Source organism: Microcebus murinus, chromosome 12 (assembly GCF_040939455.1).
Source record: "Microcebus murinus isolate Inina chromosome 12, M.murinus_Inina_mat1.0, whole genome shotgun sequence".
NCBI lineage: Eukaryota > Metazoa > Chordata > Mammalia > Primates > Cheirogaleidae > Microcebus > Microcebus murinus.
This window is the reverse complement of record NC_134115.1, coordinates 64210761-64235905: the sequence shown is the minus strand read 5'-3', so window position 1 is coordinate 64235905 and position 25145 is coordinate 64210761. Positions and strand designations below refer to the sequence as shown.

The 25145-nt window shown below is 37.9% G+C and overlaps 1 protein-coding gene across 1 annotated transcript in view; it reads right to left on the bottom strand.

The window, feature by feature from the left end:
• The window catches only part of PLPPR1 (phospholipid phosphatase related 1), a 267061-nt gene that overhangs the window by 226637 nt on the left and 15279 nt on the right, over positions 1–25145 (bottom strand). The window lies entirely within an intron of this gene.

The window sequence follows — 25145 nt, the reverse complement described above, 5'->3', positions numbered from 1 at the left end:
TCTCAGGCAGGCATAGAAAGTATACAAGATGGGTTTGTAACATCTTTTAGTGCCAGAAAGCAAGGAAGGGCTCAAAGAAAACCACAGTGATGGAGGTATGTCAAAGGAACACAGGATTCAACTGAAAGAGCTCCCAATGGCCAACGCTGGAACAATTTGAGCAACACAATATAGTAGCATTGGATTACAGCCCAAAGTATAAGATAAATACTATGGGTCCACACTGACATAAATAAATGATTAAGTAAATAAATGGGAAAGAATAAATAAATCTCTTGTATGAAGAATTCCAAATAATTTAGATAGACAACCCCCCCCCCACGAAGCTGGTACATGACTCCCCATTCCTGAAGTGTAGAATGTGCACAGCAAATTCCTTTCAAAGTATGGAAGAGGGTAGGAACAAAAGTAACTTATTACAGTAGAGAAATCTGACAAACACTACTTCAGCCAGCTCATCAAAGTTAATATCAGTAGGAATATGTCAGGTTGATAGTATGTAGTCTTGATATGATATGGGTAGAACGGCACTCCCCCAAACCCATAACCCCTGTGTAGTCATGAGAAAAACATTAGACAAACCCAAATTGAAGGATATTCTACAAAATACCCGATTAGTATTCCTCAAAACTGTCAAGATTATTAAAAACAAGGAAGGTTTGAAAAACTATAACGGTCTAGAGGAGTCTAAGATAACATTACAAGTAAATGTAATGTGACATACTGGGTGGGATCCTAGAACAGAAAGCAGACATTAGGTAAAAACTAAGAAAATCTGAATAAAGTAAGAATTTCAGTTAATAATAGTGTACCAGTATTGGTTCATGAATTGCAACAAATCTACTGAAGTAATGTTAATAATAAAAAAATTAGGCGAGAGTTATACCACAGCTCTCTGTAGTATTCTTGCAACTTTTCTGTAAATATAAAACTCTCTTAAATAAAAAGGTTTTCTTTTGAAGTCAATGAATTCTTGCTCAAGGTCATACTTGGAAACGATAATATTTCTAACTATAAATAAAGTCTCATTTTAAAAATAAAAGGGAGGATTATGTTACACATTTGATTAAGGATCCCCTGAGCATTCTGGAGCTTGGAGCAATATAACAGTTTGCAATTTTTCTAATCCAAATTACCTACCTTCTAAAACATCTCATTAGAAAAGTTTAGTGAGATAGTTGTAAAGCAGCATCTTAGAATTCATGGTAATTCTTGTCTCCAGAATTCTGACCAGGATAAAGAATATTTGATGCATTGTTTAAAAAAAGAAAAATGTTTTAATGAAAGTGGAGAATTTGTTATGTAAAATATTAAGGCTAGAAAACCAAGACTATTATTCTGAAAAAACAACAACAACAACAAAAAAAACTCTTTTCCACAAATGTGCCAAAGCAATGTTATGAATCAATATAGCCTGATTCCAAAGGTATGAAAAGAAGTGGGTACTCAATTCTATGTCCAAGTTCTCGTAACAAGATATCTACAATACCCTGCAGAGGAAGGACTTTTCAAATAAGAAGTTCTGAATACATATATATCTCAGCTACTTAAAGCAGTCTTTGCAGGGAGGAGATTAAGTTCTGTGGAATTCCCTACTGGCCTGTGTAAAAAAAAGTAGGGTGGGAGAAACATCCTGATAATAACAATTTATTAAAATGCTCTGCAAAGTGCTGGGATTCATTCCCTCATTGTTAATATGACAGTTAAAAAACATGTCCACAAATCCTTTGACACTCATTGTTATGGTTTGACTATGTCCCCCAAAAGTTTATATCCTAGAAATGTGGTCCCCAATGTAGCAGTGTTGAAAGGTGGGAACTTTCGGGAGGTGATCAGCCCATGAGGACAGAGACCTCATGGATTAATAGATTAACCAATTATCAAGGGTGTGGGTTGGTTATCACGAGTGTGGATCTGTGATAAATGCCAGTTTGGCCATCTCTAGAGAACCCTCCCCCCATGTGATGCCCTGTGCCACCTCAGGACTCCGAAGAGAGTCCCCATCAGCAAGAAGGCTGTCATAAAATGCAGTCCCTGAAACTTGGACTTCCCAGCCTCCAGAACTGTAAAAAATAAAATTTTCTTTATAAATTATCCAATTTTAGGTATTCAGTGATAGCAACACAAAATGGACTGAGACAGTCCTCCTATCAGATTTGGGGTCTATATCCCCCATGCTTGAACCAGGAGGGGTTGTGTGATTGTTTCCATGAATAATATACAGCAGAAGTGATGCAATGCATCCAAGATTAAGTCATGAATGTCAATGTGTACTCTCTTACTCATAGGAATACTTGTTTTCTTAAAACCTTCAGGCTCTATGACTGCTCTTCCCTATTGTTGATCTAGCCCTGGCAGCTGTTTGGCCATAACCACATGAAAAACTCTGAGCCAGGATAACAAAACTGAATACTTCCTGAATTATTGGCACACAGAATCTGTGAGAGATAATAAAACTGTTATTGTTGGTTTAAGCCACTAAGTTTTCAGGTAATGTATTTATTATACAGCAGTAACTAACTGGAATTAGTCAGTTTATGATAGTTCAAGAAAGGGTTAATATAAAGTATCAGTACCAGATAATGATGATTCATTGACTGTTGTATCAAACCTGGCCATAGAATCATACATATATACATTTATATTAATGGTAAGTAATGGAATTTTAGTTTAATACTGTAATTATTTACTAATTACTCAGAGCCTCTGCCTTAACTGAGAAAATATTTGTTAAGCATCTACTATATGCCAGGCACTATGCCAGGCACTAGGAATTCAATGATATAAGAGAACTTTGCATACCTAATTTCATGAGCTTACACTCTAGTGGAAGAAACAAACAAAAAGAAGTAAATAAACAAATCAAATAATTACCAATATGGTAAGTGCTATACAGGAAACTAACAAGGTGCTTGGGAAAATCCTACATTTGAAAGGTGGTTAAAAAGTTTCTCGTTGAGGAGATGATGTTTAAGAAAAAACTGAAGGTAAAGAAATGACCCATCATGTTAATAGCAGGAGAAACTTTTCTAGAAGAGGAACAACATGGGCAAAGGTCCTGAGCTGGACATATGCCAGGATCAGAGTAAAAGTCAGCGTGGATGGAGCTTAATGTATATGAGGGAGCATGGAAGAGGCAGCCAGTGTTCCACCAAAGAATATTTATTCTGTGTTGTGGAGTTGATCTGGGGAAGTGGCTTTCCAGTGAGCGATTTTATTTCTCAACCCCACCCCTACGTATGTAAGCATGGCCATGTGACTGAATCCTGGCCAACAGAAAGTGGCAGAAATGCCACCACTAGAGCTGACCTTACAACCAGCCTTTCAACTCTTTTTGCTGAAGTGCTAGCTGGACACTGGACACTGACACCTAGAGGGTCTTTGAAAACCACACGTGAGGATGCCAATCACCATCAACCTGAGCTTCCGAATGACCACGTGGAGCAGAGGCCCACCCTTTCTCCCACTCTCAACTTTGTCCAGAAGAGCAAGGTTCACAAAATTAGAATTTTCTTTTAAATGAAAAAATAATAATAATCATATGGGTAAAGGAAGTGATTTATATATTACCTAGCAGATTTTACACTTTCTGGAACTCTTAATACTTTACAATACTCTTAATACTCTTAACGCTTTACAAGTTTTAGAAAACATAACCTCCTCAAATATCATCTCACCCTGGCTATGTTAAAGAAAATTTATGTTGGACTTCTCATGATTTGGGATATGTGAAAATCAGTTGACTGAGACACACAAAGACAGTGAGATTTTTCTATCAAGCCAAGCCCACTCCTGGTGCTCCAAAAACCAAACTCTGAGCATAACCTAAGACTCTTTGGCAAATTAAGATATCATCTGTATGAGGATTGAAAAAGTCTGGTGGACACAAGTGCAGTGGAAACACAGGAGACAGACAACCTTAGTTGGCCCGGAGGGTGTGAAATGAGGATGGGAGGGGAGTCAGAGGGGGTAGTTTGAATACAAATTTATCCAGGCAAAGAAGCACTTACATTGTATTAATATAGGGTCTATTATTTCCTTGCTTTATCTTATAATTGCTATCTACTGGATCCAACTTTCATCTGAGAATCTTTTCCAAGAAAGAATCTTTAAACAAAAAACAAAATTCTAGTTATTTTAGTTATCTTTACTCTTTACAAGATATTTCATGAGCTAGTACTCTCAATGCACTGTTACAATTTGTCATAAGACATTCCAAACACGTTCCCTAAATGTAGCAGGTTATCATAGTATGAAACAATACACTCTAAACTATGTGAGGATTATGCCTATAATCTAGCATTACAAGAACGTTTTTTGCTATGTTTAAGTTTAAAGTCTATCAAAATGCTTGCTTATTCTGCAAAACTCAGAATAAGCCTGTATGTGGCCTTATGAGTTCTAAACTGAAATAAATCCAAGCAATCAGTGAGCACTATTTGCACATTTATTTTCTGAAAAGAAAATATATATTTTTAAAATTATCTTCTTTCAGAGAACATCTGTCAATTTGAAGGGATTTTTATTGTTGCAAATAGTGGTTAATGTGGTCCTTGACATCTGCATGAAATCCTCAGGTTTGTTTATAAAGGAAAACACACATCTCTCTCTCACACACACACATAACACCCAAAACTTTGTCATAACTGTGAATGCCCCAGAAATACTTGCAAAAGGCAGAATTTGATTGACAGCTAGAAACTGCTTACATTAACCATTTTTAGATTTTGCCCACTTTAGCTTTTATTTATGCAATTATATAACCTGATGGGGCAAAAATGCAGCTGTTCACAGATATCCATCCACAGCAATTCCCAATAGCATGAAAGTTTTTGTCTCTCCTGAAGATTCTAGACTCAAGCCAGCCATATAGTTATTTCTTGATGTTCTCCCCTGAAGATTTTGTTCAGATTGTACAAAAACTATAGACAGTTATCATCCTAAAGCAGATGATTTATAAAACTGATTTCCAGAGACCCTGACCAATTATTTGTTCATTCATGCCATAAACATTAACCTGGGTTCACTATGGGTCAGTTATGGTACTTAGGTTTTCAGGACCCTGCATGAATACAACACCATCCCTAATCTCAGGAAGTGAGCACTCTATTACATAGCACAATACATGCTTTGGAAGCACAGGCAAAGGACAATTAACTCTGTCTGAACAAGCCTGTGGCCTCAGCAGTCTAATGAGTGCATCTTAACATGAATTCACACATTTTGCTAGTTCGATATATTCCATTCAAGACCTCAGGTTTGAGAAACACCTTCCCTCAAATATTGGAAGGAGTCTTCAGGGGACATTACAAGTAATCTTGTCATTCTCAGGCCTCTCTCTGTCCACTGGGCATCACAATCTCCTTCATGCACTGCCCTTAACAGGCAAAGGTGCTTCACTATTGGTATGATGTAGAGTGGAGATGGTTCCTCTTTCTTATTCAATGCCATACTTTGTTTTCCAGTCATCTAAGCAGCTTTAAGCGTCTGTCCATAATCTCTTTCTCCATGGGGCTCATATGGAGTGATGGGGAACAGAACTGGAACCAGCTGCCTATCTGATCCATTTACTTATGTTTTATGTGCATCCAAATGATATTGTATTGATGTATCCTTCCTTCTGCAGCTTGATTTTCTCCATGACTAGTACTTCCATATTCTACATTGACTTATGAAGACTAGGCCATGCCCTTTATTGCTCACTGCACTCTGCTGCATGAGTACACTTCTTACTCTCCAAAGTGTGTGTCAAGCTGCTCTCTGTGACAGGGTCAGCTTTCCCACAACCTTGCCAACCCTTGATATTGTCAATTTGCCTCCTACCCAACTGATAGGGTAAAAAATGGAATCTTGTTATTTATCCCTAATGAAGAGTAGGGTTGAGCATTGCAATGGATATATCCTATGTGCCTTCTTATATCTCTTAGCCTCACTTACCTCCCAGGCTCTCAGCCATTTGCTTTGCTTTTGCTGGGGCAGCAACCAAGAGACCTCACATGCACCTGCAGTTCTACTGCCCAGAGCCAAGCAGTTGTGTGCTTGGTAATGCAGGATTTCCACCTTGGCTGTCAACGTGTACTTAGGCCAACCAGCTTTCTGACCTCTCCTGCCACTTCCAGGGAGGTGAGATACCACATCACAGGCACAGATTCTACTTCTGGGTGACTGTCAGAAGAGTTCAATGTCACAGCACAGGGAAATTAAGCTCCATCAGACTAATTCTGAACAGTGGAAAACCAGGAGATTACAGAGATCCAGGAAGATAAACTTCCCCTCCCTCCCTTCCACAGCCTCCTCCAAGGCATGATATCTATGAACAAGCTGTTCCAAAGATGTACCACCCATCCAAGTGGACAGACATACTATTCAACTATCTCCTCTGGGCTTTTTGTGAATCAGTGGCCAGAGTGTAACACATCATCTCATGTTGTTCCTTTTCCTTTCCTGCCCGACCCCTGCTTCCCTCACAAGCCTGTAACAGCTTGTACTTGTTTTTGGAGATAATATTTCTGAAGAATATAATGCTTAGATTGGGTCAGTGTTTCAGAAAGATGACTCTGGAGACACAGTGGAAGCTGAGTAGGAATTAGAGAGATACTAAGATAAGGAGATATGTTTTTAGGAGCTTATTCTGTTTGGGCAGGTACCAGAGTTAGGTGATGGCAGTGGAAGTAGAGTCATATGCAAGAGAGTTTGGGAATTAAGTGTTGATTATATCATTCCTGGAAACAGTTTAGAGGAAAGAAGGATAAAGCATGGGTTACCAACAGTTGTTAAGGACTGGAGAGAGAAGCATTGAGAAGACTGAGAAAGACAGGGCAGGAGGTAAGAGAATTTGGAAAAGAGAGAATTTCAAGAAGGAGAGACTAACAATGCTTCACGATGCAGAAAGTTCAAATAACCTGAGAATGAAGAGGAAGCTATGCATCCAGACATCGGGTATTACCATAGGATAACTATTAACGAGATGGGATCAAGAAGAGACAGTGGATTTCAAACAAAGACGAGTTGATGAAAGATGATTGAACAAAGGTCTGAACTGGTGGAAACCTGGAGGAATCCAGAGTATAAGAAATAAGAGTGCCTGGAAGTCTCCAACTGAGAGTGCCCAGGGTTACAATTTGAATGCAGCGACTGGGGGTAAATGTGTCAAGATTTCTCAGGCAAGGAGGTAGAAATATTTTTGGAAAAATCTGGAAAAGAAATAGTTCTTAGTAACCAAAATAAGGTTCCATAGAATTCAGGGGAATGAGGTAAAAAAGGATGTTGGGGGGGGAGGGGAGTTCTCATTTCCAACCATTAATGGTTCAATGTTTTGTGTAAATTTAGCTTCCATTTTCTAGCCAGTGCCCAGGATTTATAGTCATCAATGTGTTTTGATTTGTGGTTTCCCAGGAAGCCATTCTGTCCCCAGTTACTACATCTTAACCAGTGCCTAAGTTACCACCAGTGCAAGTCTGTTGCTTTGAAACTATCTGAAGCTGTTAACAAATGCTTCTGTAACAATGACCTTTAATGTTGTAGTGAAGATTGGATGATAACAATTTACTGTAGGAAGTAGACACAAGGAATCTTGAGGCTCCAGTAGGTTACAGGGGCTCTTACAGTTTAAAGAGGAGGAGGACATCAAAGATAAAATTCACCTACTTTATTATTTTTATTTAGGATAATGCCTCCTTCCAAAACCCATAAAACAAACTGCTCTTTTACATAAGCTATATCTCCTACAATTATGCACACACACACACACACACACATATACACAAACACATACATGCTCTTTTTCCTTTTTTTTTTTTTTTTTAAGTAAACTTTTCAGAGAGTGTAAAGGGAAACTTCATACCAGTCTGGGGAATTGAAACCCAAATTAATAAGCTTCAACTGTTTAAAATATGACTTACACTCCACAATCAAGATGTCTGAGCTGTTTTTCATTCAGGTGTCAGAACTGTATCCTGCAGCCAAAATCTTCAACTGCTGAAAACCTCTCTAAAAAATTGTAAAGCTTGATGCAAGTTATATCCTAATTAACTTATTACTTTAGAAAAGATGTCATAAGTGAAAGTTAAAAGGATGAAAAGCTTAAAAGAACACCTCACATTGGCTAGAAACTTGCTTTTGGTTTCATGGAAGAGTCAGGATACCAGAAGGGCAAAATGAGATCTTGGATCTATATATGTAAGACTATAGAGTAATGCTGCTTTTTATTAAAAACAGACTAGAATCTATCAATTCAAAGGCATGGAGACACAATCAGGGTATTATCCACATTGGACAGTTAATTATTTGAAACATTTTGAGACTTCCTGCACAGTCCTGTGGATCTCTTTAATGGTGACAAATCTTCACAATGAGACACTAAGCAGTTTTGGGAAACAGTCAAAAGCAGTTCAGAGTTTGGTTTGGTGAATAAGATGGATTATAGGATGAAGAATCACCATCTTTTGATTTTAAAAAAATGAGGCGTGATTACAAATTGATGAAACTGACTTTCTTGTACCTTATAAACTGGCTCTGAAGAAAATTCACAAAGTGAAATTTTGAAAGTGTTTTAAGAAATGGCAGTATTTAAAGGCTTCTGATTTGTGTATATTGATTTTGTAACCTGAAACTTTACCAAATTCATTTATCAAATCTAGGAATCTCTTGGATGAATCCATGGGGTGTTCTAGGTATAATATCATATCATCGGCAGAGAGCGAGAGTTTGATCTCATCCCCACTTGGATGCCCCTAATACCACTCTCTTGCCTGATTGCTATAGCTAGGACTTCGAGTACTTTGTTGAATAGAAGAGGAGATAGTGGGCAGCCTTGTCTAGTTCTGGTTCAAAGAGGGAATGGTTTCAATTTTTCCCCATTCAGAATGATATTAGCAGTGGTTTTGTCATAAATGGATTTGATAAATTTAAGGTATGAGCTGTCTATGCCTATTTTGTTAAGAGTTTTTATCATAAAGGTGTGTTGGACTTTGTCAAATGCTTTTTTTGCATCTATTGACAGAATCACATGGTCTTTGTTCTTATTTTTATTTATGAGATGAATTGCATTTATAGACTTGCGTATGTTGAACCAGCCTTGCATCCCTGGAATAAAACCCACCTGGTCATGGTGAATTATTTTTTTGATGTGTTGCTGAATTCTATTTACTAAAATTTTGTTTAGAATTTTTGCATCTATATTCATGAGGGATATTGGTCTGTAATTTTCTTTTTTTGTTGCATCATTTCCTAGCTTTGGTATCATGGTGATATTGGCTTCGTAGAATGAGTTAGGAAGAATACCATTCTTCTCAATGGTGTGGAACAGTTTCTGTAGTATAGGTATGAGTTCATCTTTGTATGTTTGTTAGAACTCTGAAGTGTAGCCATTTGGTCTGGGACTTTTCTGTTTGGGGAGGTTATTAATTGCTGCCCCAAATTCTGAGCTTGAGATTGGTCTATTCAGGAATTCTGTTACCTACTGGGTGAACTTAGGGAGGTTGTATGAATCCAGGAATTTAGCCAAGAACCATCAAGCAGAAACACAAATCAAAAACTCAATACCTTTTACTATAGCCCCAAAGAAAATTAAATATCTAGGAGTATATTTAATGAAAGATACGAAAGATTTATACAAGGAGAACTATGAAACACTAAAAAAAGAAATTGTAGAAGATGTAAATGGATGGAAAAATCTACCTTGTTCATGGATTGGTAGAATCAATATTGTTAAAATGTCAATATTACCTAAAGTGATGTACAGAATTAATGCAATCCTCATCAAAGTACTACCATCATTCTTTACAGATCTAGAAAAAATAATTCTGCACTTTGTATGGAACCAGAAAAAACCTCATATAGCCAAAGTAATCTTAAAAAATAACAAACTGGGAGGCATCAGTCTTCCTGACTTCAAACTGTACTAAAAAGCAATAATAGTTAAATCAGCCTGGGATTGGCACAAGAACAGAAGCATCGATATTTGGAATAGAACTGAGATTCCAGAGATGAAACCATCTTCATATGGTAACATAATCTTTGATAAAGCAGTCAAAAATATACAATGGGGAAAAGAATCTCTCTTCAATAAATGGTGCTGGGGAAACTGAATAGCTACATGGCTATTCAGAAGACTGAATCAGGATCCCTACCTCTCACCTCTCACAAAAATTCACTCAAGATGGATAACAGATTTAAACCTAAGGCATGAAACCTTAAGAATTCTTGAGGAAGATATTGGGAAAACCTTATCAGACATTGGCCTAGGCAAAGAATTTTTGAGGAAGACCCCTAAGACAATCACCACACCATCAAAAATAAACAAATGGGATCTTATCAAATTAAAAAGTTTCTGCACAGCCAAGGAAACTATTATTAGAGCAAATAGACAACTCACAGAATGGGAGAAAATATTTGCTCTCTACACTTCTGTTAAAGGTCTAATAACAAGAATCTATCTAGAACTCAAAAGAATTAACAAGAAAAAAATCAAACAACCCCATCAAGAAATGGGCAACGGAAATGAACAGAAACTTCTCCAAAGAAGACAGAAAAATGGCCTGCAAACATATAAAAAATGCTCAACATCTCTAATCATTAGAGAAATACAAATCAAAACCACAATGAGATACCACCTAACCCCAATGAGAATGGCCTGTATTATGAAATCACAAAACAACAAATGCTGGTGAGGATGTGGATAGATAGGAACACTCTTACACTGCTGGTGGGACTGCAAATTAGTGCAACCTTTGTGGAAAAGAATTTGGAGATACTTCAAACAGCTAGAAATAGAAATACCATTTGACCCAACAATAGTATTGTTAGGTTTCTACCCGAAAGAGCATAAGACATTCTATGATAAAGACATCTGCACCCGAATGTTTATGGCAGCACAATTCACTATTGCAAGGACATGGAAACAACCCAAGTGCCCGTCAATTCATGAGTGGATAATCAAAATTTGGTATATGTTCACAATGGAATATTACTCAATTCTAAGAAATGACAGCGAGCTAGCACCACTTATACTAACCTGGATTAAGCTTAAGCTCATTATCCAAAGTGAGGTGACACAAGTTCAGGAAAATGGGCACCACATGTACTCACCACCAAATTGGTACTGAGTGATTAAAACTATGGTGCTCAAATGGTGGTAGTGTTCACCAGGGATTGGGGTGGGTAGACCCACATCATAGAGATGGGGTGAGCATTGTGGAGGGGAAGGGCATACCTCTAACCCTTCTTAGGGAGAGGCAAAGATATCAAATGTAACCAAAATGTCAAAAAAAAAAAAAAAAACTTTCATCGGGTGTCGGGCAGGTGGGAGGAGGGAGGAGAAGATGGGGGTATACTTACATAATGAGTGGGATGCCCACCACCTGGAGGATGGACACACTTGAAGTTCTGACTCGGCAGGGGGTGGGCAGGAGTGGTGGCAAGGACAATATATGTAACCCTAACTATATTTGTACTCCCATAATATGATGAAATAAAAAGAATTAAAAAAAAAGAAATGGCAGTATTACTTGAATAAATATATACAGATTCTAAAGTGATCACTTTAGAAACAAAAACATTCTTAGATGTGTAAAATCTCTCCAGCTTGGTATAGAATGGAAAACTTACACTCAATATATTATTTTTAGCATTAAAAGAAAATAATGTTATAAGGATTATCTAAATTACTGTATATTTTAAATACCTGGTGTTTATTTTAATTGACAAGTAAAAATTGCATATATTTATAAAAGTATATTACATTTTGATATATCTATATATTGTGAAGTGGCTAAATTAAGACAATTAACATACACATTACTTGACATACTTTTTTGTGTTGAGAATACTCAAAATCTACTCTCTTAAGAATATTCAAATATATGCTATATTAACTATAGACAGTATGATGCACAACAGAACTCTTGAACTTATTCCTCCTAACTGAAATTTTATCTCCTTTGACCAACATCTCCCCAATTTTCCCACTCTGATAAACACCATTTTACTCTCTGTTTCGATGTATTCAACTATTTGACACTTTACATATAAGTGAGATCATGTGGCATTTGTCTTTCCTGTTTCTGTCTTATTTCACTTTAAAAATGTCCTCAAGGTTCATCCATCTTGTTGCAAATGATAGGATTTCCTTCTATTTTTAAGGTATATGTACCACTTTTCTTTATCTATTCATCCGCTGATGATCATTTAGGCTGATTCCATCTTGACTATTGTGAATAATGCTGCAATGGACATGAAAGTATAGCTATCTCTTCAACATGTGGATTTCATTTCCTTTAGATATATACCCAGTAGTGGGGTTGCTGTATCATACTGTAGTTCTATTTTTAATTAATTTTTAAAGGAACCTCCATTCTGTTTCCATAATGGCTGTACTAATTTACATTTCCACCAATAGTGTGCAAGGGTTCCATTTTCTCAGTATCCTTACCAGCACTTGTTATCTTACCTTTTTGATAACAGTCATCCCAATGGGCATGAGGTGGTATCTTATTGTGGTTTTAATTTGCATTCCTCTGATGATATTGAGTATTTTTCATATACCTGTTGGCCATTTGTAAGTCTTCTTTTGAGAAATGTTTTCAGATTCTTTGCCCATTTTTTAATCAGGTTATTTGTTGTGTTGCCATTGAGTTGCTTGAGTTCCTTTTATATTTTTGGATGTTAACACCTTATCAGATGTATGACTTGCAAATATTTAAATTCTTGTATATTTTAAATGTCATTACCTTATAGCCATAATGCCTATTCCCTCCATGTCATTATAGGAAGCATTTTATATACACTGAATTCAAGAGTCTTTACAGACAGGTGGCTAATGAATTACCAGATCTTTAATTCATAAATTTAACTTGTTACACACATTTGGTTTATTGTGTGTACTGCACCCAAACCCTGAATGAGTCACACAAACTATTTTTTACTCATAAAAACATGCCAAAACCTTTTCAGAGAGTTGCTTTTGTCTCCTTTTAGAGTGCTCATTCTTCAGTGTGTATAAACAAGCAAATGCTTTGATATTCAAATTAATGAAAGCAGTGGAAATGAAAAATGAATCCATATGAAAATCATAAGCTTCCTTTTGATACATATTAATGAAAAGCTCACATGCAAAAGAAGTTATTTGAGAGAGTATCTACCTCACATGCAAAGAAAAGCTCCCTTGCAGGTAAAAACAGATGAAAAGGTTATTTTACAGGTAATCACAAAATCAGAATTCTAGTTCTGCCTCCCCCAGAATAGCAAGTGGCTAGAAGTATAGGCTTTGAGGTGGAGGTGATATGAATTTAAGCCTTGATTCAGCAATTTGTTAGCTGTGTGACCTTGAGCAAACTAATTTTTTGAGTCTTAATTTATTTATCAATAACACATAAATAATACCAGTACTAATTTTACAGAGTAATTTTAAGAATTAAATAACTGTGTATGTGACTTGCTTAGCATGATGTCCTTAAACTTTATTAGTTGTTGTTTTTTTTTTCTGTGCATCAGTTTTCTCTCTTATAAAATGGGGCTATTACTCAATTCATTCATCAAAAATAAATGAGATGACATAGAAAATTTAAATGCTATGTGTATTGTTATGAAATACGAAATACTATTTTGCCTATATCACAAAGAACAATAACATACCTTATTCCCCCACACTATTTCAGACTGAGCATACATTCTCAAGTAGTTGCATCTCCTCTGTTAGCAATGGGGGTTGGGTAACTTTAATCTGGGATAGTTGAGTTTCTCTGGGCTTCACCAACAGATGGGATCACAGTGGCTGTAATAAATCAAATTTCAGTGGTTTCTGCCCCATCTGTTCAGGCAAGACCTGCAAGCAACTCCCCTCACCCAACTCCCTCAGCAGCTCACTCAGATATGTCTAGTGGGCCCCACAAGGTATCTTATGTGTGCTCATGAACATCTCTCCTAGTTCTCATCATCACATGGCACTTGTTAGGTTTTTTCTTTCCCATTCATTTCTCTTGGTCAATGTTCATGGAGAATAAAGCCACTTGAGGAAGGTCTCTTGCTGCTGCCAACGCCCACCATGTAGAGCAGTCACGCCAAGCATGGTGCATCTCAGTGCTCACAAAGCTGTAGACCCTCTATCCATGTTTAGAGAAGGCTCTGACTCTGCACTTTCCCCCTCAGCTTTGCCACAGCATTGCTTGGAAATGGTGCCTTCCATTGGGCTCAGATGGGGCAGATCATGAAGGCAAATAAATGTCTCACAAAAGCCATCATATTGCACTCCCCTGGCCCATTTTCTCTTCCTCCTCACCTTGACTCAAGGAAATAGAAGCTAATAGGCTGGCCAGCAGTTATCTTCTCAGGTGTACACAGATATGCTTGGTTATAAAGGAAGATGCAATGTGGTTCAACCATACACTCCTTCCAATGAAAAAGAGTAAAGCCTAGTGGTTAAAGCATTATTCTCAGTAATAAACAGAAGATTCAACCTCTAGCCCTTCGGCTAATAATATAACATCTTTAAATCTCAATGTCTTTTTCCATGGAAATTGGGATACTAAGGATACCTTCTAAGCTATTGACAGAACTGTCAGTCAGTAAGTATATAAAACACTAACCATAGTTCCTGGCTTGTAGGAGGCACTAAAAATGTCACTAGTTATTAAATGAGGTGTCTTTTTATCATATACCTTCACCTTCTTTGTGTGCATATCCATAATGCCCATTAATATATGAAAGTATAAAATCCTTAACATTTTCACTAGAATGATAAACCTTGATCATGCATGTGCTGGCTTATTCATTTTAGAGAAATAATCCACTTTTTTGACATTAATAATAAAAGTAGGCTTCCAAATGGTATTGCTACTTATAGTGGATTTGTACAGAATATTAAATCATTCCTTTCAGCCAAAAAAACATTTTATCAAATCATTTTTCTTGATCCTTATACATCTAACATTGTACTGAAAAAAATCAAATAGGTGCTTGCAAAAGATTGCTGTAAGAGGAAGACTCATTCAAACATTTGCTGGGAATGTACTACTTCATTCATATATTCAAAAGACACAGTGTCACCAGGAAAAGGAAGGGATTAAACTGAACGTTTATCTTTGGGAATACTGAGCACAAGAGACTGAATACAAAAAGGCCCGCTGTTTCTTCTTAACTGATGACCAAACCCTGGGGGTAACTGAGCCCAGAAATAATAAGGATCACCATCAGTGTCAGTGACTCATACAGCTGAGCACCAAGTCACGTAACCAAGAACGGAATAACCACTCAGAGATCGGGTTAAGACATTTTAAATGACACTAAACTATCTGTCAGAATAAAATTTCACCGGCTTTACAAACATTCAAAATTAGAAGTAGTAGACTAGAAATGTATGGATTAATCGCAGAATGCTAAAAGTAGATATATTTTTGAAAATCATGAGTTATATTCAGGTAGTCCCTATGGTCAATATAAGGCCTGAAAATCTGACTTTATGTTAGTTCTAGTTGGAAAGCTCAGCTATTTGGGTAAGTAGCAGAACTTGACTCCACGTGGCAATGAGGGGACCTGCTTTTCCAGATCAAATTGGACCCCTTAACCCACCACTGAGTTGTCCTGAATCCACAGATGGCCTCAGAATTTTCAGATGACCTGAGAACGGCTGAAATGGGAAGGTGCTCTTGTCTTAGTCAAACAGGATGCTGTGACCGCAGCCTGGTCCGGAGGTGAGAGAGACACGTGACCAGAAAAAAAGAACTGGGGAACAGAAATAACCCAAGACAGTGTTAATGATATACCAGGACAAAGAACACACATTGAAAAACAATTTCTATAAAAGTTATATGTGGTTCTGAGGATGAATAACACTTTCATGGGAATATATAAGGCTGTGGGTCAAATGTCCAATACATACTCCCAGAAGGAATTAGGGATGTTTCACCTAAAAAAAAAAAAATCCACAGAAATAACTTTAAGCTGTTTCATCTAGCCAAAATAGTCAAAATAAGATCAATGAGTAAAAGCTATATGAAGATAGATTTCAAAGACATTTAAGGTAACATGTTTTAACAACTGAAAGACAGAATGGGTCACCTTTGGAGCATATATAATAAAATGCTTAAGAGCACAGGGTTGAGAGTCAGAAAACTGGATTTGAATCTTGAAGTTGTGTGACTCAGCTTCTCTGGGCCTCTCTTTTCTCACCTGAAGACCATGGACAATCATAGTACACACTTCTCTAGAATGCCAAAGGATTAATATGGTAATGTACACATAGCACTCACACAATGCCTGGCACATAAGAAGACTCAATACATGGAAGCTGTTATTATTGCTGATTTTCTATTAATAACTCGCATAAAGTAGATGAAATTTGTTGTGTCCACTAGCAAGAGAAGCCTGAAAAAATGTACTGTCAGTTCAGTGCCCCTCTCCATCCCACCCATGTGATGTGGAGCCATGTAGCCCAACACAATAAACCAGACAGATCAATAAAGTTAAAACAAGAATTCCCGCATGAGGTAATGCAGGGGGAAAACCCCCATCAAATTGGATTATGACATAAAGGGCCTCTGTGTGCGTGTTGAAAATGTCTGTAAGTGATTTTATATGACCTGAAGCAGAATACCAAGGGCCAGTGATTGCATAAATAATGGAGCAGGAAGACAACATAGAGTATTTAAGGTTATTCAAGACAACGAGTAAGCATAAAACTGCCATTTGAGAGGAGAAGTGTCTTAGCCAATTCTCTAAGGAATTGATTAGCTGATCTTTTGATTTACTTGAAACACTTGGTCAAACTGCTTTTCAAAAAGATAAACACAACTGCCTCAGCCGGAGACTTGAAGGTAAGCTGTGTCTTGAATGAAATAAGAACTCACGGCACATTTCATAGCCTATTATTTTCGTCTGAGAGATTGCTTTTATTAGGTGAGTATCAAAAGAATGCTCCCTGGATTAGCACAGGAGAGGAAAGACATTTAGATCATTTTTCATTGTTAGCATAAAAACTCAAGAACAAATTAATGGTCCAAATGATCCTAGACAGGACGCAAAAACCCTGCAAGGAAAATAGAATTTAATCTCATTCAGAGTGTGAAAACCTCCACCCCACTGACAACCTTTTTATGTAATCATCGGTTCAACTACAAAGAACTGGAGATCCTAGAAACTGAACTGAGGCGCTCAGGTTAAGCAGTCCACATGGAGCCCTTTGCGTATGAAACTGTCATGTTGTTACCGAGGAGCAAAGAAAAAAGTGCCTCTTCTCGGTTCCCGCCACAGCCCATCCCTCCTGCATGCTCGCAGCAGGGCCGGGGCTCTCCTGATCTGATTCCTGCTGGTTCAGCTCCTAATGGCCTTCCTCAATTCCCATTCTGTCTTTTCGCTTTTGGCTGACACAGCAAACACACACGGAAGAGGTCTGCAGCAGGCAGGAGTCAGAGACTTGAAACAAAGAAGGCTCATCTATTATTTATTTATTTGTTTGTTTCTTTATTTGCCATTCTCTCCGTCCGGTCAAGGATTTCAGTGGCTGGCACCTAGGAAAGGCACTGGAACAAATCAATTTTCAATGACCTCAGGGATCACAGGGGCACTGGATGATAATAAGTAGTAAGTCTTCGTGAAGAATGACGCCTGTCTAAAAGAAGGGTTTGTGCAAAGCACAGCTGAAGATAGGTAGGAAGGCCTAACAAAAATATTAACACCTTGACTCAAGTACACCAATACACTATTATGGATTCTCTTCTAATTGACTGTGTCATCCATGCACTTCAGAAGTGTTGGGACCATTTTCTGATGCAAGCCAAAGGTTGTATCCAAAGAAATAAATGCATGAAAGGAGCTTGAGAAATTATCTTGTGAATCTAAAGCCTTGTGAAAGTTAGGTTATAAAATTCAGGCTCTTAGGAGTATTAAGTTTCATCAGGAAACTGTGGTTCAATAGGGACAAGAACATTCACATTAATAATATTTTTTACATTGAAGTATATGGTAAATAGGATTTTATGTTTCCCTTTCTAGAGGTTATTTGAAGTACCAGAGGCTATCATATGCTTCTAGTTTCTTACAGAATAAAATCCTGTCTTCTTAGCCTGATACACAGGCCACTTATGATCAAGCCCCAGACTATCCTTCAAGCTGCATCTTTTCCCTACAACTTCCAAACCCTTTCCTGTAGCCACACAGAAGTATTTACTTTGTATTCATTGATTCATATACTCATTCATTCATTCAACATACACATAGAATCTCATTTATTTATCCAAATAATCTTATAAGCTGGGCAGACTGAGTATTACCATTCCTCCCCACAGCAGGGACATGAATGCTCTGTTAAGGCATTTGCACTTAATTCCTGAAGGACATGGAGATTCCACAAAGGGCAAAAAGATTCAAGGTATTTTTGTCATGGAACTGACTTGTTCTGATTTTTATTTTGGAAAGAGAACCCAGGAGGCTTTAGAGTAGGTGGGGTATAGCAGAGTTGATAATGGACACAGAGGATATTGTAATGATACAAGCAAGAAATTATAAGAGTCTAAATGAATCCTGTGGTGGTAGAGATAGAGAAATATGAAATCAGTATGAGAGACCTCTAGGAGGTAAAGCAATGGAATGCTTGGTGGCATTAGAAAAGGAAGTGAGGGAGAAGAAGGATCTAAGAGGAGACCTGTTCTTCTGGCTCAAGTGATTAGGTAATGGTGGTGCCACTAACTGAAATGGGAAGTACAGGAAAAGCAGATTTATGGGGGAAGGTAAACATTTTAATTTTACGTGTTCTGTTTTTGGTACTGTGTGACATCCAGGTTGAAATGCCATCAGGCTGTTTTTAACAGGTGAATCGGGGCTCTTCTGAGTGAAAATATAAAAACTGGATTAATATAAAGTATATGTTTTGTTCTGTTTCTGTTCTCGGTTTTTACTCTCACCTGGCTGACAGAAGACATTAAGCACTAATATCTTTTTAACACCAACTTAGAAGTATTTGTGAGATACCAAAATACAGATAAGTGTTGCTGAGTGAGTAAACTGCCACAGCCTTCCAGGAAGGGCCATTTAGCAGCTTGAGTCTCAGTTAAAAGTATGTCCATCTTATGTGGAAGAGTTAAAAAAGGAAAAAAAAAAAAAAAAGACACAGTGGTTTGTAGCTCCAGTCAAAAAGTGAAATCTATTTCCCTACCCCCTGAATCTGGGCTTGGCCATAATAACTTGCTTTGGCCAATGGGACATTAGAAAATATGACCGGAGCAGAGGGGAGAAAAGTGTTTGCCCTCTCTTACTACTGGGAACCCTTCTGCCACCATGTGAACAAGCCCAAGCTAGCTTCCTGTAGGAAAAAAGGCAGGGTAGAGGGAAGCCCCAGACCCCCAGTCACCTCAGCCATCTCAGCTAACTTGGCCGTCTCATCTGTGCTAAGTGAGGCTCTGGACACCCTAGATTGTCCTTTCTTGACCTTGCCACTACTGACGTTTGCAGTGAGGTAATTTTGTTGCCGGAGCTCTCCTGTGCATTGCAAGATGTTTAGCAGCAGCTCTGGCCTCTACACACTAGATGCCAGTAGCACTCCTCCTGCTCTTTGTGACAGACAAAAATGTCTCCAGACACTGCCAAAAGTTCCCCTGGGGGGCAAAAAAATCACCATTAGCTACAAACCACTGGTCTAGACCATACTTATTGTCACAAGAAGATGTTCATATATTTTTTTTATAATAGTAGCAAGCAACATTTACTATGTGCTTATTATGTCAAATACACTATGGCATATTTTATGTGGATTATGTCAAATGACATATCACATGTCAAATCACATATCATTCATATCACAAGCATAAGAGATAGGTATTATTATCTGTATTTTACAGATTAGGGAATGAAGGACAGAAAGGTTAAATATCATGACCAAGTTTACCTAGCTAGTAAGTAGTAAAGTAGGGATTTGAATTCAGGCAGTCTGTTTCTAATATAACTCACTTACCTACCATTCAATTGTGATTTCTCATTACATGTTAAAATCAGGTTATAGACGCATATGTGTACTGGGATATCATTTTATTTTTTTAAATGAGGAGAACTGAATGTATGCATAAAGAGAGCCTGCAAGGATATACATCAATATGTGAATGGTAGTTATCACCAATGCATGCTGGAATCATATTCTTTATCTCTAAATTAAAAAATAAAGATCTTCTTGCCTTCAGGGAGGCAGAGTGAGTGGAAAATAGTAACATATGTACAAAAATAGCTATAAAGCAAGAATGAAAATGAAATGAACACTAGCAGATGTAGAAATGTAACATGAAAAATTAAGTCGAGAATCATTATTGCTGATTAGAAGCATCTGAAAAGATGGGGGAACATTTTTGTAAGTCCTGAAGGATTGTTAACACTTTGACAAGTGCACATGGGACAAGAAGGTCTGAAACATGGAACAGGAATATGCAGGGCATGCTTGTTGAAAGGCAAGAAATGCAGCTTGAGCAAGTAGGAGATAGGATAGGAAGAAAGTCTGGGGCTTGAGATTGGGGAATATTGAGAATGAAGAGCTTAGACTACATGGTTAGCTATGGTGTGATAATAATTAGAGATGCATTCCAGATAGATGATTGAATGATTGATAAATCAGGCAGTATTAGTTACAAATAATTAGAAGTTACTAATTAGTTACAAATAATTGGAGGGAATGGGGACAAGAGACAATTTAGGATATGAATGAAAAAATATAGGCAAAATGATTTACAGCCTTAACCAGGACAGTGGCAAAAAACAGGAACAATACTGAGTATAGTGGAGTGCAGAGAATGGAAGCTCTTCAACCATCAGCATTTAAGGGAAGTTGTAGTAAGATAAGCTAGAAAAGTAGCCTAGAAATAGGAAGCCACAGGAGCAAAAGGAAAACTACAAAAGGACAATGTCCAGGAAGCCCTGGGAGGAAACAAAGTGAATCTAGAGTGACAATAGAGTTTGGAGAAACTATTTGCTTGACAAACAGAAGGTGAAGGAGACCAGGTTAGAGTCGAGAGATGGGAAAAGAGGTGCAGAGGCTGTGAGAGGTGCAGAGGCTAAGAGGTGGGGGCCACACAAAGGTTTCATAATTTCAGGTTTTTGAGGTGGAAACAGTTCTAGTTTGTCTAGGATTAATCAGCACTGCCATTAATAGGCATCAACTTGGGCTAATTTGACTCTTACAAACATTGGTTTTTATCAACTTGACAATAATACTAGAGAGACCAACAGAGATACTAGATGCACTAGGTACTCTCCATCATCCCTCCTTCCCCTCCTGGGGTCTTTCTATCCTACTCCACAATACTTGTGTGTATACTTACAATAGCCCTTATCCCAGATGCTGCCCCTTCACATTTGGCTTTGTTGGGAACAAATAAATAGCAGGAAACACAATACCTACTCATTTGGGAACTATTCCTCATAGATCAAAATTCAGACCCAAACCCTTCTTGGAAAGCTCAAATGCACAAAAAGTTTTTTATGGCTTTTCTGTCTTTTATACTCATGACTTCATATTTAAAATGCAACCTGCTCCATAATTCCCCTTCATGTCTTCCCTTCACCTACCCTTCAACTCTCCCAATACATATTTTTTTTTCCAAAAAAGACACTGGAGAAGATTCAAATCAATTCGGAGATCACAGTATCACAGATCCTGGAATTTTCTAAAAGCTCCTATTATGGTTGTTTAGGCATAATAAACTCAAAAGAGAACTGCTTTCACTTACTATCGAAAAAAAAAAAAGTCAAGGCTCTTACTCGAAGCATTACTCTTTAACATATAGATGTATATGTGTATATATCGATTATGCATTTTCTCTAGGTTTCTTGTTCATACACTTTGCTTATGTTACTATTGACTATTTCTTATTTTGTAGTGCTCTTTGATAATATGTTTCCTAACCATTGTCTGCCTTATGTACTACTATGATTTTCCATGTTTTAAGGCTTCAGTGTCCACAGGTACTAGTGAATGGCCATCCTCTAGACAAGGGCTCTGAGTCAAGATTTTCCCTGGCCTCTGAGGATCTGCAGCTACTGGAGCATAAGTATTCAATGCAAATGCATTAGGAGATATGCATGCTTCCTATTATAAAATCAATGCTTCTATGAATCCCCCTGAAATGAGACAGCATCACATTAATCTTTAAGCTTTACCTAAAGAAATGAAAGCTTTTTCCTGAAAAAAGATCTCTGGTTTATTGTGATTTACTATCTCATTGTGAGCCCCATTTTTCCTGGATTGCCTTATATACTAAAGTGGTGTATTCTTCTCTGATACCTTGTAGGAATATATAAAAGGCTCAGTAAGAAGTTTACACAGTTTTTGAGAGGCCCAAGGGCTCCAGGATCCCTGTGGCTTTTAATTAGCTCAGGGTTGGCCTGGTACGTTCTATCTCAAATGCTCACTACATCAAGAATTATGCTGTCTTATGTCTATGCCTTTTGTCTTCCCAATGAAATGATAAGCTCAGTTGTCACTTTTCATTTTGCTTTTCAGGAGCCCCAGTGTTTTCTTGGACACAGAACAAGGCTATTTGGCATCTCTCCCTGTGAGTAATGATCTATTTATGGACTAGTTTCTCTGGCACATTTCTCCTGACATAGTTCTCAAGACACAGTAAAAGAAGAAATGAAGTTGGGCCAAACGGCACCTGAGCATGGCAAATGGGATGAAGGAGCAGGTGATCTATTCAATCAGTGAGTCAACACATTTTTGTGGAGCTTCGTCCATAGACTAGGCTGGGGTCCACCTGCTAGTACAGTGTAATTTGAAAATCACAAGACTTGCCTAAGCTAAAACACTTCCTTCAACATTAAGGATTCAACCTCTCAATATCTTAGCAATATCTTAGCCAAGATCAGTAGTCTGAGAAAAAGAAACATGGCATGAATCAAAAGGAGCAAGAAGAAAAAGAAATTGAAGGGCTGCTCAAAGAGAAGCAGCTGTTCAAGACAGACTACAGTCACAGATGTGTCTGGAGACGGAATTAACCTGCAGCGTGAGCATTATAAACATATACTTTTAAAAGGCACAAGTACTGAGCACCGAATAGTGAGGAAATCGTATGGTTCAGACCTGAGGGTAGATTCATGCCAGCTACAATGAGGCTGAAAATGAAAAGAGAGAGAAATTGAAGTGATACCATTGTAAGATTTCCATGGAAACTGCTTGGGCTGAGGAAGGAAGGGAAGGTGTGTTCCCCACACAGTCCACGGAATAGGCAGAGCTGGAGTGGATGACACATAGCTACTAACTGGCTAGAAGACAAGTTGCTCGGCACGGTGCTCAGATACACCCTTAACCGCCTTTCTGTGATCTCATTTCTCGATGGGCACATGACGTCATTAGATAAGATGACTACTCTGTAACTAATTCTGATCGACGTGGAAGTTTGGGAAATATCCTCAAAACAGTCACATGAGAGTTCACGATAGCCGAGGAGGAATAATGCAGGGACTTCCTAGAAGAAAGGAGCAAAAATCCCTTAAGCTAAAAATCTAGAAGTGGCTAAAAGGTCTAAGCGTATGTCTGTGAGAGGAGGGGAGTTTCAGAGTAAAAATAAGACTCAAAAAACTATAATGTTTCTGCTGAGGAAGAAAAGATGAGCTATATAAAGAGACCAGGTGACTAAAGAAGCAGGTGTTTTCAGGGAGTCCCACTTGAAAGACCATATACCAAAGGGGACACATAACCAAGATAAATGCATTAAAATAAAATAATTACAAGGAGTTGTGAGATTAGTAACAGCAAGAATAAACGAAGGGAACTGAGGGTTGAGAAAATGCTGGGAGATAAAAAGAGGTTTTATTGGGTTTTGTAAGAAAAAAGAGATAAAGAAGAAAAGAGGCAGATGATAGAGAAGAAACGATGGAACTTGGCAATTCTGTTGGCCTTAAACGGGGATGTGGGTGAAGTATGGATGCAAAGATGTCTGGGGGAGGGGGTGGGGGTCTTACATTAGGGGTCAGCAGCAAGGAATGTCTAAAATGGGCAAGAGAGTAGACAGAGACAAAAGCAAGGGAAAGGTAGCTCTGGAGAAGAGGGGCAGAAACCTGGGAATATGTCACAGTAGAAACTGTCCTGGGTGAAGTCCATATAGAGAAACTGATAAGGTGAAGTTTGTACTTAATGAGTCCTCAATGCAGTACACTTATAGACACATACATGCTTAAGAATGCATATGCTGCATTTTGTAGGAGTAAACTAGTGTTGGTTATTTAATATGAATTTCTACAATGTTGGAAGAACTTGCAATCTTTGTTGGTTTTCAATATGTCTGTATCTACAGGATATTGCTGATTTTTTTTTTAATCCAAGACCAAGGTCAGGGAAAGGCAACTGACATTTATAGAGAATGAACAATGTGCCAGAGATTTACAGACAGCTCAGATACTCCTTGAACCAATCATATGAGGTAGATGTTGTGAGCCCATTTTTAGAGGAAGGAATTGAAAGTCAGAGAGGTTAAATATCCTAGTAGCTCATCAAAGCAAGTAGATCAGAACTGAAAACCATCTGTTGGATTCCAGAGCCCAGGTTCTTCTCACTGGGCAGTACAGGATATTATAAACCTCAAGTACCATGCGGTATCATCACTTATGGCTTACACAGCTTTGGAGCCAGCCTCTTATCTGACTCTATCTCGCTAAAACATGCTTCTTTAGAATGATCATTTGGAATCTCTAGTCCAGGGCATTTTTGGCTCATTCTCTCCCTACCTATTGCCAGTTAGGCATCTAGCTTCCAACTCTCTGAAGCGCAGAGTCGTTCTATTCATTCATTGCTCTTTTGGTTCACTTACTCATTTACTTCCATTCACTGACTCATTACACTGTGATTTATTCACCAAATATTTACTGCATAACTATGTTTAATAAATCAAAGACTAGGAAGGAAAGTGTCCAGTTTCGACTACTGCCTAACTGTCAAGATCTCGATCAGCCTGTTCAGGTTCAATCTAGATTATGCATCCCGTTGAATTTTCCTGGTGATTTTGGTCAAAATGGTTTGGTTGTTCTAACTTTACAAGGTAGAGGGCATTGGGACCCTTCCTTTAGAATTGAACCACACAGCCATGTCTGGCAAGGCCTCGGTGCTTCTATTTTAGGTAAATGTGAAATAGCTGATTCCTTCTGGATCAGCTCAGACCTCTGCTCCCTAGACCCTTTTG